The following is a 15,554-nucleotide window of genomic DNA, read 5'->3' on the forward strand; positions in this document are numbered from 1 at the left end:
TGAGAAAATTTTATTCATAAAAATGGGTTTTCTCATGAGCCATAGTTCATCAACCTGTAACCGGCAAAAGGTTCCGGCTGCACACCGCTTGTAGAAAGAAGCCAAAATCATAATGAGGTGTGATAAAAAGAGAGAGAGACGTTATTATTTGTGTCAACAAGGGGAAGAGCAGGTGAAAAAAAATCCAGTCTTCAATTTGTGGAGGAACACAAGGGGTTTTAAAGAGAGGGTTTGAAATGCAGAAGAGGTTGGGAGGGGCTGTGCCTAGGAGGTGCTAGGCTGTGTGATCTACTCCAATGGCTCATCTTGAATTATTGTTCCATCTGGTGAAGGTGCTGGCACCGTCGTGGGTCCTACCAGGTTATAAATGTACTGCAGTCACTCTTGTAGACAGTCTCTAGCTGGGAGTGGGTTCTGGACTTGAAGTAATCTTTTGTTGGAGAGAGAATTCTGGAGTTGTCTGGTCTCTATCAGGATCTGACCTCTGAAGCTTTTAAGGAAACATATGACCAGAGAAGTGAGTATGAGATGTGCTTAACAAGCATCTGGGTAAATAAATGTTCACAGGGCATGGGAACATAGAGTGGGAAAGGGAGAGGAGTGAAGGAAAGAAAACATTCTGAGGTTGTCAAGTTTACCTCAGAGCAGCATCTTGAAACCTAAGGAGGAAGGTGGGGGGGCAGGGAGGAAGAAGGGGAAAGAAATAAAAGTTTTAGAACATGGTTTAAGGCTAAGCTACTAAGCTGCTTGATTGCAAACCCCTTCTCTAAGGGGATGTATTAACCTAAGAAGAGATACCTTATATACCAAAAGAATTACAATATTTTGCCAATTTACATAAACAGAAATCTGGGAATGAATTATAAGAGCACTAAACCAGATAGGAATTTATTGATAAGGGTAAGCATTCCAGAGAATCTGCTTCCAATGTTTAGTTTGAGCAGCTGGAAGTGGCAACTACTCCTGATGAACTGTCACCTCTCTTTCATCTCATCCTTATCACTAGTTGATGGGGGAAGAAAATATTTGGGACTAGTTTACACATTCTTCTGTACAATTATTATTCTGTACAAATATTATACAAATATTACTCTGTACAGGTTATTCTGCACGATAAGCTGCCATCAGCCAGATTTGAGTGGCTATGGCATTATAGCTTTACTCAGGGTGACCCTGAATGACAAGGAGAAAAGGGGCTAATATAAACAGTACATTTAGCTGTTCATTTGCCCAGAAAGAGGATGGGATGGCACTGTGAATAATACACATTTTTTCAGTAAATGGTGTTGAGTTGATTAAATAGCAATGAAGGGATTAATCTTGATCCTTATCTCACACTGTTCATAAAAATCAATTTCAGATAGATTGTAGATATAAATGCAAAAATAAGACAAAGTTTTTAGAAGAAGGTATAAAATGTTTTTGTGACTGGGGCATGCAGTGATTTCTCAAATAGGATCAAAAGAGCATCAAATTAATATGAAAGATTGAAATTTTCACTACATTAAAATTAAGAAGCATATAATTTTAAATAGCATAAAAATCAAATACCTAAGAATAAGTCTAACAAAAGACATCCACCAAAAGATGCCATCAAGACAAAGAAAATTCAAGCTACAATTGGGGAGAATATATGTGCAATACATACAACTGACAAATTATATATGCAGAATATATAGAGAATGCCCCTGGCCCCAGGGGCTACAAAAGTAAATAAATAAATAAACTCAAATATTGGTGTTAAGCAAAGGGAGGAAATCACTGAGAAGAATTTAAACTGAAAGCCGGCCCTTATAAATACTAGAGGCCAAATTCTTGCCGTCTTCAAAACCTCAGAATGAGAATTTCAATTACAGTGATCTTGGATTAGAAGTATCCTCAGAGGGCTGGCTGAAGCAAATTAAATTTTCCTGTGGAGAAACTCATCCCAGGTCTCAAAGGATTCCAACAAATACAAATCATTCATTCTTGTGCCTCATTTAGAAAATGATTCTCCACTTGAGCTTTCTAGTACCATTCTCGCATTGCAGAACATGCTGCTCTTTCATATCTGTCAGGCACTGCACAGGCAATTCTCTTCACCTTTTTGTTCTATCCCTAGACCCTGTGAACTCCCTTTTCTCCCTCCAATCTTATCTTGAGCCGTGAAGCTTTATTGACTTCCTTTGACAGTCAATATCCTCTCTGTGCTCCTGTCCTATTTTAGCACATAAATTGCATTTATAACCCAAATTTCCCTGGGCCCCACCAGTCTGTGGTTATGAGTGACAACACATCAATATTAATAGCCCAGATGTCACAGATTAATTGTCCCTTTTCCCCTGAGTCCCACACAACATCTCCCTTGGATAATTCTGGAGACGTATCGGTGTGCCCTGATTGTGCTAGCGAACAATGCTGTGTTCTGCTGTTGCTAAGAGAACCACATCACCAGCTTTCTGTAAGAGCATTGTTCCTGGCCCAGACTCCTAATCCCAGGAATCTAAAGTGAAAAAGTGCAAAGATATGCAAACACCACAGCAAGCATAATCACTTTTTGTTTGCTTGTTTTAATAGAAGTAAATGGCAGAATATGCAGCTAGAATTGTAAAGCGTAGTTGCTCTGCAGAGTGGCATCAGGAGATAGGCACTGCTTTTTTTTTGCTCTCTTTATAAGCATATTATTTGTATTTTTAAATGATATACATCTATATCTTTGATAAAAATAGACCAAAAACTTTTTAAATGGCACAGCATGCCTTTCATTCTTCACTGCATTGCAGTCAGACTGTCTTCTGTGAAGAAATGAGGAGACTGCCTCTTCTCACTGTGTGTCTCATTTTGTCACCACCTGGCCCTGAAGCCACTTGCTTCTACCTCTGTAATCCACAGAGGTCTTTATGAAAACTTATCCTTCAGCCTCTGCTTGCAACTCCATAACATAGGATCATGGTTCCACATAATGCAATAAGGATGGCCACATATTTCTTGAAAAACATATGCACTTTTTTACACACTGTAGAAGATAGTATAGATAAGTGCTTAGAGCGTGAGCTCCGACTTCTGCTGTTCGACAAGATGGAATAAAGGGTTGAGATTTACCCTCCTGCCTGAAACAACAGCAACAACTAACACAACCAAAATACATTTAAAAACGGCTTTTAAGATACCAGATATCAGGTAATGAAGGATAGCATTGCTTAAGAAATGAGAAACAAACGAGCCCTCAAATTGCCAGTATTGCCAGTTTACTGCCCTGAGAGAGTTTCTAGGCTGTAATGCAGGGACAGAGAACTAAGGTGGAGGATGATGGAGTTCCTGAAATGAGGAGACAGAGCTGAGAGTATGGAGAGGCCAAGGCAGCTAGGGTTCATTGGATAGAGCACCAGAGAGGAGAGAGCCTTGTTCTGTCATATTACCAGGGTTTGTTTTCCGGTTCCCTCTCATTTGGGTAGCCTCTGTCAGAGGGAAGTTCTAGGGCTGAAGGCTGTTGTTCAGATTTTTTTTGTCCCATGGGGTGTTCTCTTGATGTAGTACTCTCTCCCTTTTCCTGTGGATGTGGCTTCCTGTGAGCCGAACTGCAGTGATTGTTGTCTCTCTTCTGGGTCTAGCCACCCAGTGAGTCTACCCAGCTCCAGTCTGGTACTGCATGTTGTCTGCACAGAGTCCTGTGATGTGAACTGTCTATGGGCCTCTCAGCCATGGATACCAGTGCCTCTTCCAATGGAGGTGGTGGAGAGTGCAATGGACTCCATGAGGTCCTTAGCTTTGGTGATTTAATCCTCTGCTTTTGTGCTGGTTGGCCTCCTGCCAGAAGGTGGCACTTCCCAGAAAGCATCAGCTGTAGTAGTGTGGCAAGGGACTGGCAGTGGGTGGTGTTGGGAAAAGCTGAGGCAAGGCTTGCATGTCTGACTTAATGTAAAAGGGTCTTGGAACATGTCCTGGGTCCAGGGTCTAAAACCCCTCATGGCCTTTGGAACATCAGCTCCGTGCTAAAGGGTGAAAGGCTGCCCTGCCGTACCATAATCTAAGCCCAGGGCATAAAACCCCTCGTGGCTTGGATGGAATCCAGGGCTCAGGGCATGAAAGCCCTAGTGGCCTCTGGAATGTGTCTAGGCTTGCTGGCTCCTTGCTTCTAGCAATCCCAGGCTCATGGATGGATTGTATCTTAAACTAGAAGGACAAGTTCCCCGTTATCTCAAGTAGTAGAACATGTTCCATATGCTTCAAAGGGAATGCTAAACCGTCACAGCTATAGCTCATATGCTTGATGCACCACTACCTTTCAAGCCCCACATCTTCACCACCTGCTTCTTTGTTTGATCACCAATAAATAGTGTGTGCTTCCAGAGCTCAGGGACTTCGCAGCCTCCATACTAGTGTTCACCCCCTGGAGCCACTTTATGTACTCTTAACTTGTCCTGTCTCATTCCTTTGACTCTGCCAGACTTTGTAGCCCCCACGGCCTGGGGTTGGGTCTGGCTGCCCCAACAGGTGGGGCGCTAGAACTCCCAAGTTTTTATGCCTTTGTCTTCCCCTAGCAGGGTGGGTAGGGAAGAACCATCAGGTGCAGGTGGGTCTAGGTGTGTCTGAGCTCAGACTCTCCTTGGGTGGGTCTTGCTATGGCTGCTGTGGGCTTATGGAAACGGGAGCAATGGGGGTGAGATTCCCATGTCACTGGAGTTGTGTACCTAGGAGGATTATGGCTGTCTCTGCTGAGCCATGCAGCTTGTCAGGGAAGTGGGGGAAAGCCAGCAGCCACAGGCCTTACCCAGCTCCCATTCAAACTGAAGGACTGGTCTCACTCCCACTCCAAACAGCCCTGAGTCTGTTTGCAGGTGGAGGGCAAGATAGCCTTGAAAACTTGCCCAAGGCTTTCTGACTCCTAGCTTCAGCTTCTTCAGTAGGGGTGTGTGTTCCAGAGAGGAGGGTCTCCCTTTCCCACTTCCACAGTTGGAGCTCTCAGTATTTGGGGTGTCTCTTGGGTACTGCAGGAGCAGTCTGCTTCCTTCAGAGGGTCTGTGGGTCCTCCCAGAATTGCTGGTTTGTTCATGCAGTCAATTTAAAGCTGTGGCACAGAAGGGCTCCCCAGCTCCTATTCCCTGAATCATCCTCCTCTTCCTTTTCTCTTTCTCTCTCTTCCTCAGTCTGCTGGGCACTTGCAGCACTGGTTTTTTTTTTATGTTTTGACTCTTTTGTAATAACACTCACCTTAAAACATCAACGCATTGTATAACTGTCTAACAATCCTTTATTTCTTTGTATTCTCAATCTAAAACCATTTTTATTTTTAGTTTTTCATTTTTTACTTTTAAAATTTTTGTGTTAAAAACGAAGAAACAGACATAAACATTAGCCTAGACCTACACAGGGTCAGGCTTGTTGGAGGCTGAAGTGATGAGGGTCGTGATCAACTCAGTATCCCACTGGACGCTATATGAGGAAGCAGCAAACTGTTTTTCATAAATGCAGTATGTTGACACACTGACAAACTGTGTATGCCACCCAGAAGGACTGCTGAGGGCAGTCACGATCCAGGCACAAATGTTTCTTGTGATTAGGCATGATTGAAGCCTGTCAGTAACAATATGAACCTGTGATCAATTAAGCAGCTGACCAATCATTAGCTCCTCCTCCCTACCCTTGTTACCCAATAAATATGAAGGGCTGTAGAAGTTGGTGGGCTGCCTTTGCTCACTAGAAGCAGGGAGCTTTCTTCTTCTTCTTCCCCTGTCCATTTCCTTAAAACAGTTTCTTTTGTTACCATTTCTACGTTCATCCCTTCATACAGTCTCAAGTCGTAACGGTAGTAACTGCTGTAAAGATGATTTCAAGCAGTAACAGTAGTAACTGCTGTAAAGATGATTTCAAGCAGTAACAGTAGTAACTGCTGTAAAGATGATTTCAAGCAGTAACAGTAGTAACTGCTGTAAAGATGATTTCAAGCAGTAACAGTAGTAACTGCTGTAAAGATGATTTCAAGCAGTAACAGTAGTAACTGCTGTAAAGATGATTTCAAGCAATAACAGTAGTAACCGCTATAATGACGGTCTCAAGTAGTAGCAGTGGTAGTCAGCCACAAACGGCACCAGAACAGGGACTTGAAGGGACTATCAGGGACAAAAAGAGACCTGAAGGGGCCTGAAGAGGCCTGCAGGGACAAGTAGAGATAAGTAGAAATAAGTAAATCAAGTAGAAATAAGTAGAGAAAAGTAAGTAGAGATAGGTAGGGGAAGACAGGGACTTGCAGGAACTTGCAGAAACTAACAGGTACCATAGGGACAGATAGGGATAGATAAAGACTAGCAATACAAGGTCAGTGCCCTAAAGAGGTACAAAAGTAGAAGCTGGTAGAAGCTAGCAAAAACTTTCAGGGACAGATAGCGTCCTATAGGGACTTGAACAAGGAAGGTCTGCTGGAACAGAAACTAAAACCAACCAGACGAATGAGAAACCCTGTTAACAAGTCTGCCGGAAGCAACATAAGATCAGTACTCTGAAAATGTACTGGTCAGTGCCCTAGAGGTACAAAGAATGGGAAGTTTTTGAATCAGGGTAACATGGGGAAGAATTTGGCTATGTTTTTTCTCTTTTTTTGTTGGGAGTTTGGTACATACCATCTTGTTATTTCAGGGTTTGAGAAAATTTTTTGCCCCACCTACAGCACCTATCAAAAGTGGTGAACAGGAAAGGGAGAATGAAAATTGGCTTGTACCGTCTTCTGTGGCTACAGAAAGGCTAACTTTAGCTTTGGCTTTCGTGGATTGTAAACATGCATTAGCACCTCTGAGGTGTGCAGAGGACTTAGGTTTTCTCAGAGCTTCTCAGGGTGTGGGAACTGAGCTTCATTGCTCTGCAGTGTTGGCTTGTGCAATGGCTAATTTGGTAGCTGACAGATCTAAAGGAAGCCAAGGGTCAAGCCCTAAAGTGGGAAAGTGTTATAAGTGTAGAAAAATTGGACGTTTCGGAAAAGAACACTGCCAGACCTCTGGGCAGAAGGGATTTTATAATGCAGTTCCCCCTCAAGAGAAAAAAATGCCAGGACTTTGCCCTTATTGTAATAAAGGAAATCATTGGATTAATCAATGCCGCTCAAAATTTCATCAGAACGGCACCCCGCTGTCAGGAAACGAGAAAGTGGCCTGGACCTGGGCACCTCAAACTATGAGGGCATTCCCCATCCAGGCCACCCCTCCGTCTCAGGGGTGGGTTTCCAGAGGCACATTGATTCCCTCTCCCCAGGAACACCTGGAAACAGGATTAGATCTCCTAGAGAGCAAATTACGTTAATTGAAAGAAACAAACTCACTAAGATTCCCATTGGTATTTGGGGACCTTTGCCAACAGGATACATAGGATTCATTTCGGGTAAAAGTCGTCTTAACTTAGAGGGCATTACTGTAGTCCCAGGAGTTGATTTTCATTGTGAAGGAGAAATTCGGGTAGTGGTAATGTCACAAAATCTTTGGGTTTTTGAACCGGGAGAATATATTCCTCAATTGTTGCTTATTCCCTGTAAATTGCACCTTTCTCTATGAAAGGAGAAATGAGGGAATCAGGGATTTGGAAGTACAACTACAAGGGAAATTTATCTATCACGACCCATAGCATCTCACAGACCCACTTGTGCAGTGTAAATTGTAGAAAAGAAGTTTTGTGGGCTTATGGAAAGGGGAGCAAGAAACTGGTCTCTCGTGGTAATAGATCTTGAGGATTGTTTACGAGAAGGATAAGCCTCCATTTGCTTTCTCTGTCCTTCTGTTAATCAGAAAGAGCCTGTTTCTCATTATCAGTGGAAAGTTTTACCCTGCAGCAGTTAACCAAAGAGGCAGAGGCTGACATGCAGCTTGTAGAGCAGATGCTTCGGCAGTGGCACGCCTCGCAGCTACAACCACAAAAACTCTGGCTTCTGTTTTGGTAGATTTACTAATGTGGGGATAAGGGTATGCTTGTGTTTCTGGAGGAGATGAACAAGCCATGTGGGTGCCCTCAAGGTGTGTGAGACCATGGAATGGGAGACTGGAGGGGACCCATGGATTCCAACTACAGGCCTGGTTCCCCCAGTACGAGCCATGAGCCAGTTGAATCTGAATGCGAAGATGGAACGAGGACCGACCAGAGTCACGCTGACATTAACCCCCATAATATAGGGACAGATCTAGAAAACCACACAAGAAGCTGAGAAACTGCCGGAGTGCCAGGATTTCACCTTTTGCTGGAACTCAGAGGTACAATTGATGCTTAATGGACCAATGCTTTCTGACTGAGCTCTCTACCCTGAATACAAGAGACTCTCATAGTTAGGCAGGAATAGTTAGGCACGCCCCTATTAAGCATGAAGAAGTTGCAGAAGATGGACCTTCATCCTTCTGCAACCCTTAAGATTAAGGGTCCTCTAGTAAAAAGGAAGAGGGAAACATGTAAGGATCATTCAAACCACAGCGACTCCATTTTGAATAAGGGCTAAGAAAAATGAAGCCAGATCACCAACCCGCAATTGAAGGCTGCACAGCCTGCAATTGCCTTGCTCAATTAATTGAAAAACAAAAAGCAGGAGATATAAGAGGCCGAAAGAATGAGGGTCCTGATCAACTCAGTATACCACTGGAGGCTAAATGAGGAAGCAGCAAACTTTTTCATAAATGCAGAATGTTGACACACTGACAAACTGTGTATGCCACCCAAAAGGACTGCTGAGGGTAGTCACCATCCAGGCACAAATGTTTCTTGTGATTAGGCATGATTGAAGCCTGTCAGTAACAATATGAACCTGTGATCAATTAAGCAGCTGACCAATCATTACCTCTCCTCCCTGCTCTTGTTACCCAATAAATACGAAGGGGTGTAGAAGGTTGTGGGCTGCCTTTGCTCACTAGAAGCAGGGGTGCTGTCTTGTTCCCCTGGCCCTTTCCTTAAAACAGTTTCTTTTGTTTCTGTTACTATTTTTATGTTTATCCCTTCCTTCGTAATGATAGTCTCAAGTAGTAACAGTAGTAACTGCTGTAATGATGATCTCAAGCAGTAACAGTAGTAACTGCTGTAATGATGATCTCAAGCAGTAACAGTAGTAACTGCTGTAATGATGATCTCAAGCAGTAACAGTAGTAACTGCTGTAATGACAGTCTCAAGTAGTAGCAGTTGCAGTCAGCCACACAGGATCATCAATATCACTGTCTTCCACCTCCACATTTTGTCTCTCTGTAAGATCTTCAGAGGCAGTAACATACATGGAGCTGTCATCTATGATAACATTGTCTTCTTCTAGAATGCCTCCTGAAGGACCTGCCTGAAATTTTTTTACAGTTAACTTAAAAAAAAAAATAGGAGTACATTCTACAATAGCAGTAAAAAGTATACTATAGTAAATAAACCAGTTAATAGTCATTTATTAAGTATTTACTGTACATAATTGTATGTACTCTAAACTTTATTATAGGACTGGCAGCACAGTAGGTTTGTTTATATCAGCATCATAAGCACATGAGTAACGTGTTGTGCTATGACATTAACAGCTATAACATCACTAGGTGATAGGAATTTTTCAGCTCCATTTCAATCATATATGTGATCTGTCATTGAAACATTGTTATGTGGCATATGGCTGTATATTACAAAGTTATAGTAGGCAAAACTGCATGGTACTGGCATAAAAACAGACATATAGACCAATGGAACAGAAGAGAACCCATAAACAAACACATACATAAATAGTTGACTTATTTATTTATTTATTTATTTTTTTGGAGATGGAGTCTTGATCTGTCACCCAGGCTGGAGTGCAGTGGTGCAGTCTCGGCTCACTGCAACCTCTGCTGCCCAGGCTCAAGCAATTCTCCCACCTTAGCCTCCCGAGTAGCTGGGACTACAGGCATGCACCACCAAGCCCAGCTAATTTTTTAATATTTTTAGTAGAGACAGGGTTTCACCATGTTGACCAGGCTGGTCTCAAACTCCTGACCTCAAGTGATCCGCCCACCTCAGCCTCCCAAAGTGCTGGGATTACAGGCGTGAGCCACCGCACCTTGCCAGCAACTTACCTTTGACAAGGGTGCTAAGAAAACAATGGAGAAAGGACAGCCTCCTTAATAAATGGTGCTGGGAAGACTGGATATCCACATGCAAAAGAATGAAACTAGACCCTTATCCACCACACAAAAAGTAACACAGAATAAAGACTTAGATGTAAGACCTAATATCATAAATCTCCTAGAAGAATGCATAGGGAAAAGCTGTTTGACATTGGTCTTGTAAATGATTTTTGGATATGACACCTAAAACACAAGCAACAAAATGAAAAAAAAAGTGTGACTACATCAAACTAAAAAGCTTCTTCACATCAAAGGAAGCAATTAACAAAATGAAATGGCAACCTATAGAATGGGAGAAAATATTTGCAAACCATATGTCTGATAAAGGCTTAATATCCAAAATATATAAGGAACTGTCTTAGCCCCTCTGGGCTGCTATAAGGTGTCTAAGATGCCACCAGATTTGGTGTCTGGTAAGGGCTTGAGTCCTTATAGATGGCTGTCTTCTCACTGTAAACTCACATGGCAGCAGGGCAAGGGATCTCTCTGGGGTCTTTTATAAGGGCACTAGTACCACTTATGACTGCTTCATCTTCATAACCTCAACACTCCCCAAAGGCCCACCTCCTAGTAACATCACTTTGGCAGCTTAGATTTCAACATATGAATTTGGGGGAGACATAAACATTCAGTTCATTGTAGAACTCGTACAATTCAATAGCAAAACAAACTAAAAGCAGTCAAATAGCCCAGTTGAAAAATGGGCAAAGGATGTGAACATTTTCCCAGAGAAGACATGCAAATGGTACAAATTGGCCAATAGGTATATGAAAAGGTGCTCAGCATCATTAATCATTAGGGAAATTCAAATCAAAGCCATAGTGAGACATTACTTCACACCTGTTTAGATGGCTATGATAGAATAGGTGAAAGATGACAAGTGTTGGGGAGGGTGTGGAGAAAAGGAAACCCTTGTATACTATTGGTGGGAATGTAAATTAGTACAACCATTATGGAAAACAATATGGAGGTTCCTAAAAAAATTAAAAATAGAACTACAATATGATCTGGCAATCCCAATACTGGGTATTATATCCACAGGAAATGAAATCAGTATGCTGAAAAGATACTCTGTGCTTCCATGTTTATTGCAGCATATTCACAGTAGCCAAGATATGGAAACCACGTAAGTGTCTGACAATGGCTATTCTTATTAGCACTCATTTTCTTGATTTTCATAGAAAATTATTTCTTTGCAGACTCAAATTTTATCAGTTTATGCAATTCAATTAAATTATATAAATATGAGGCATACAATGGAAATGAAGTTTGGGAACAAACATAACTGACTCTTGGGGAGTATTCCACTTAGCTAGTGGAAGCAGACATGTAGGAGTAAACCAAAGTGAAGACTACTAGCTATGAGTCTTCCGTATTTTATGAGAATCTGTTGGCATATTTCAGAAAGGGAATCAAGAATATTAAGTAGATGGTGGTTAGAAAACTACTGTATGCACATATGTATTTTCTGGGGACAGAGTCCATAGATGTCATTTAATTTTCGGAGGGATCTATGATCACTAAAATGTTAAGTACTGTTAACTTAAAAATTATACAATTTATAAATTTAAGAAAGGAGAGAAGAATTTATTTCTTATAAAGTGTTACAACCTGCGAGGTGACCAACCCACAGGCTGGGAAGTGTGCCTCCAGCCGAGACCAGCGATAGGCACTTTGAAGAAGGGAGGGGCTGGAGTAGGAGCTTTATGCTGAACAGGTTGGCTAAACATGCACATTCAACAGGTTACAGGAGGAGCTATGAATATTCATGAAGCTGATCCTGACATGCATATTGAACAAACGTACATGTAACATATGACCATGTTCACTTTGGGATGGAGATTTAACATTTAAATATATTACAATTAGGCCCTATATGTCAAAATGTTTTTTCAGGACATGAAGGCATATAGATGTGCAACTTCTGTAAATGGATCAGAACCAGCCCATGGGTCAGTGGTATTCTTATCAGGAGAAAGTTACTAAAACTAGTCTTTTATCCAACGAAAGCCGTAGTTGTGGCTTGTGGAATAAGGTGTCAGTTAGCATCTGGTGGAGCTGAAAATTGTTTTAATATTGTTTATCTGAAGGCCAGTGTTTGTTTAGCTGCTAGAGAAAAAGAAAAATCTTGTGACAGTTAGAACATAGTTTATTCTTTAAGTGTAGGGTACATGACTTAACCCTTGCCTGGCACGACCTTAGGTCCTATTCATAATTTGGTATTGTATCGCTACAAAGAATCTGTTCTGCCAGTTTTATGATCTCTGTTTTAACATCAATGCCAGTCAGTTGTTGTGTCTAAAAAGGGAGGGGGTATAATGAGGCCTGTCTGACCTCATCTCATCATGGCTGGGAACTAAGTTTTTAAGGCTTTTCTGGAATCCCTTTGGCCAAGAGGTGGTCTGTTCAGTCTGTGGGTGGTTTAAGATTTTATTTGTAGTTTAAAGTATCATACTATAAATTAACATCTAATCCACAGGGCCAGGTTAAGGAATAAATATTTTCTCTTCCTGTAATCTACTTTTGGACACTTGTGCATCCACCTTTTTCATGAAGATTCTCTTCTCCCTAAAAAATAAATTCATGCAAACAGATGCTTGTGAGCCAGTGGCCCAACCAGTTCATCAGAAACATTCACTCTAAATAGCTTGGTGCCTAGTGTTCTTAGTACAGTCCAATGTGATGTAATGAAGACAGGTTGATACATTACTGATGCATTCAGTGACAACATTTCATTAAGAAGGCTGTTCTGTTTCACACATCTGAAAACCAGTTAGAAAGTGACATGATCTGGATGTTTCCTCCCCTCCAAATCACGTGGCGAAATGTGACCTCCAATGTTGGAGGTGGACTGAGTGGGAGGTGTTTGGTTGTTGGGGGCAGATCCCTCATGAATGTCTTGGTGCTGTCCTCACAGTACAGTGAGTTCTCACTCTGAGTTCACATGAGATCTGGTTGTTTAAAAGAGCCTGAGTTTAAAAGAGAGAGCCTCCTCCCTCTGTCTTGCTCCCTCTCTTCATGTGATAGGCCTGCTCCCCCTTTGCCTTCCACCAGGATTGTAAGCTTCCTGAGGTCCTCTCACCAGAACCAGATACCAGCACCACATTTCCTGTACAGCCTGCAAAACTGTGAGCCAAAATAAACCTCTTTTCTTCATAAATTACCCAGTGTCAGGTATTCCTTTATAGCAATGCAAATGGACAAATGCAGAAAGAAAGGGTCTACATTTCCTAACTTCAGAAACTACAGTCTTTGTAGTTTCCTTTGTAGTACCTTTGTAAAGACAAAGGTCTTTAAACAGTTTAGTGCTTAGTGTTCTCATTAAAGTATAATGTTATATAATGAACATGAGCTGATAAATTATTGATGCATTAAAAGGCAACATTTCATTTAAAAAAAAGTCAAACTCGAAATCTCAGTTTAGAATATTCCAAGTGAACGAGGACTTCTAACTCTGTTCAGGTCAAATATAGCCCTCTCAGAGAAACTGACTGACCATGCTGTCTAAAGTTAACAGCTTCAGTTAATTTTGATTCTCTTACCCTGTTTTCTTTTTCTTCATAGCACTCATCACTGTCCAACATTGTATTATATATCTATTTATTTATTAGTTTTCTATCTCCTTACTAGTATGTAAGCTTCATTAGAGCAGACTTTCTTTTGATTATCAGTATATCTCCTGTGCATATGACAGTGCCTGACACTTATCACCATTACATAATGATTTATTGAGTAAATGATTAAATGGTTTGTTTCCGTGTTCATGTTCCAGCCAGACACATAGGCAGATATTGTGGCTTATCTCTGAATTCCTTGGTATTGGCTGGCTGGTACCACAGACCCTTGCAAACAATGAATAAATAAATTACCCTGATCCATCAGTGTGCCTGGATAGAAAAGACATGTAGGAATGCTGCACCCCAGGATGTGCTATTAATACACTTACCATGAAATACTATGCAGCCATAAAAAAAAGAATGAGTTCATGTCTTTTGCAGGGACATGCATGAAGCTGGAAGCCATCATTCTCAGCAAACTAACACAGAACAGAAAAGCAAACACCACATATTCTCATAAGTGGGAGTTGAACAATGAGAACACATGGACACAGGGAGGGAAACATCACGCACCGGGGCCTGTCAGGGGTTGGAGGGCAAGGGGAGGGGGAGCATTAGGACAAATAACTAATGCATGCGGGGCTTAAAACCTAGATGACGGGTTGGAAGGTGCAGCAAACCACCATGGCACATGTATACCTATGTAACAAACCTGCACGTTCTGCACATGTATCCCAGAACTTAAAAAATAATAATTAAAAAATACACTTAAATTTATTTTTAAACAAAATTGTTCTCTTGAGGTTAACTTATTACTACTTTGAGTTGTCAGGAGTGATTGCAAATTTCTTGGGAATCCCTAAATCACCAAGAATAAAGATCACTTGTAATAGCTAAGGCATATTCAACAATAAAATTCTAGAGATTCAGGATATTTGATGTTTACTCATAACATTTCACTTTTGAGCTTTTATTCATTTAATAAATGTTTTATCATCTATGCTCAAGAACATTTTAAAGTGTCCATTCAAATCATTTCATTGGGCAAAACAATGTTCCTTCCCTAATTTCCCTCATCAGAACAGCCATTTTGTCTCTGTGCTCAGCCTATACCACCAGTTGTTTATTTCCTGTCCTTGTAATAAGCAACACAGTTATTTATACATGCCCATTTCTCCCACAGCACATAAGCTCTTTAAGGTTGGGAACCATGTCTTTGTCATTATTGTAACATCTCTTTCCATTCCCAGTGTTTAGTAAGATGTGTTTAACGAAGTAGACACTCAAAACTTTTTAAAATTTAAAATTATTTTTATTTATATAATCTGAGTCCTTTTAAAAAAACCACCTCCACTATTTTAAATTCATTTGAACTTTGTCCAGTATCCTATGTACATTTGAAGTTTAACTACCAGAAAAGTCTTTTGAAGGCAGATCGAATGTTATTTTTTTCCCTTAAAAATCCCTCATTTCTGTCATGTATTCCCCATATTATTTATGTAATAGGTAAAGTGGCCCAGTTTGCCACTTTGAAGTTGCTGAGCTGGTATCACAAGTCAGTCCCCTCTGTTTTAATCTCTGTTTAAGGAAAGTCACTCTGAAACGACAGATCTTTTGGTTCCTTATTTCTGCTTTCCTCCGTCCTCTTCTGCCTGTGAAGCCACCCTCCTCTGCTCAGCTGTTTCGGCAAATCGGAGCTGCTCGATTCACGTGTAGCAAATCAAAGCCAACTAGATCTGCGTTAACTTTGGTTTTCAACAACTTGTATTGTGAAAAGGTTTCTGTCCATGTTTACCCTCATCTTGTCACCATTTAGACCCCTACATACACCGGCTCGCGGAGCCTCCAGCCATTCAGCGCTAGAAAATCGGGGGGACTACGCCTTAAAACCTTGAGCACCTGTTTGGGAACGTCTGCACCTCCTCCCTT

Source organism: Pongo pygmaeus, chromosome 9 (assembly GCF_028885625.2).
Source record: "Pongo pygmaeus isolate AG05252 chromosome 9, NHGRI_mPonPyg2-v2.0_pri, whole genome shotgun sequence".
Lineage (NCBI taxonomy): Eukaryota > Metazoa > Chordata > Mammalia > Primates > Hominidae > Pongo > Pongo pygmaeus.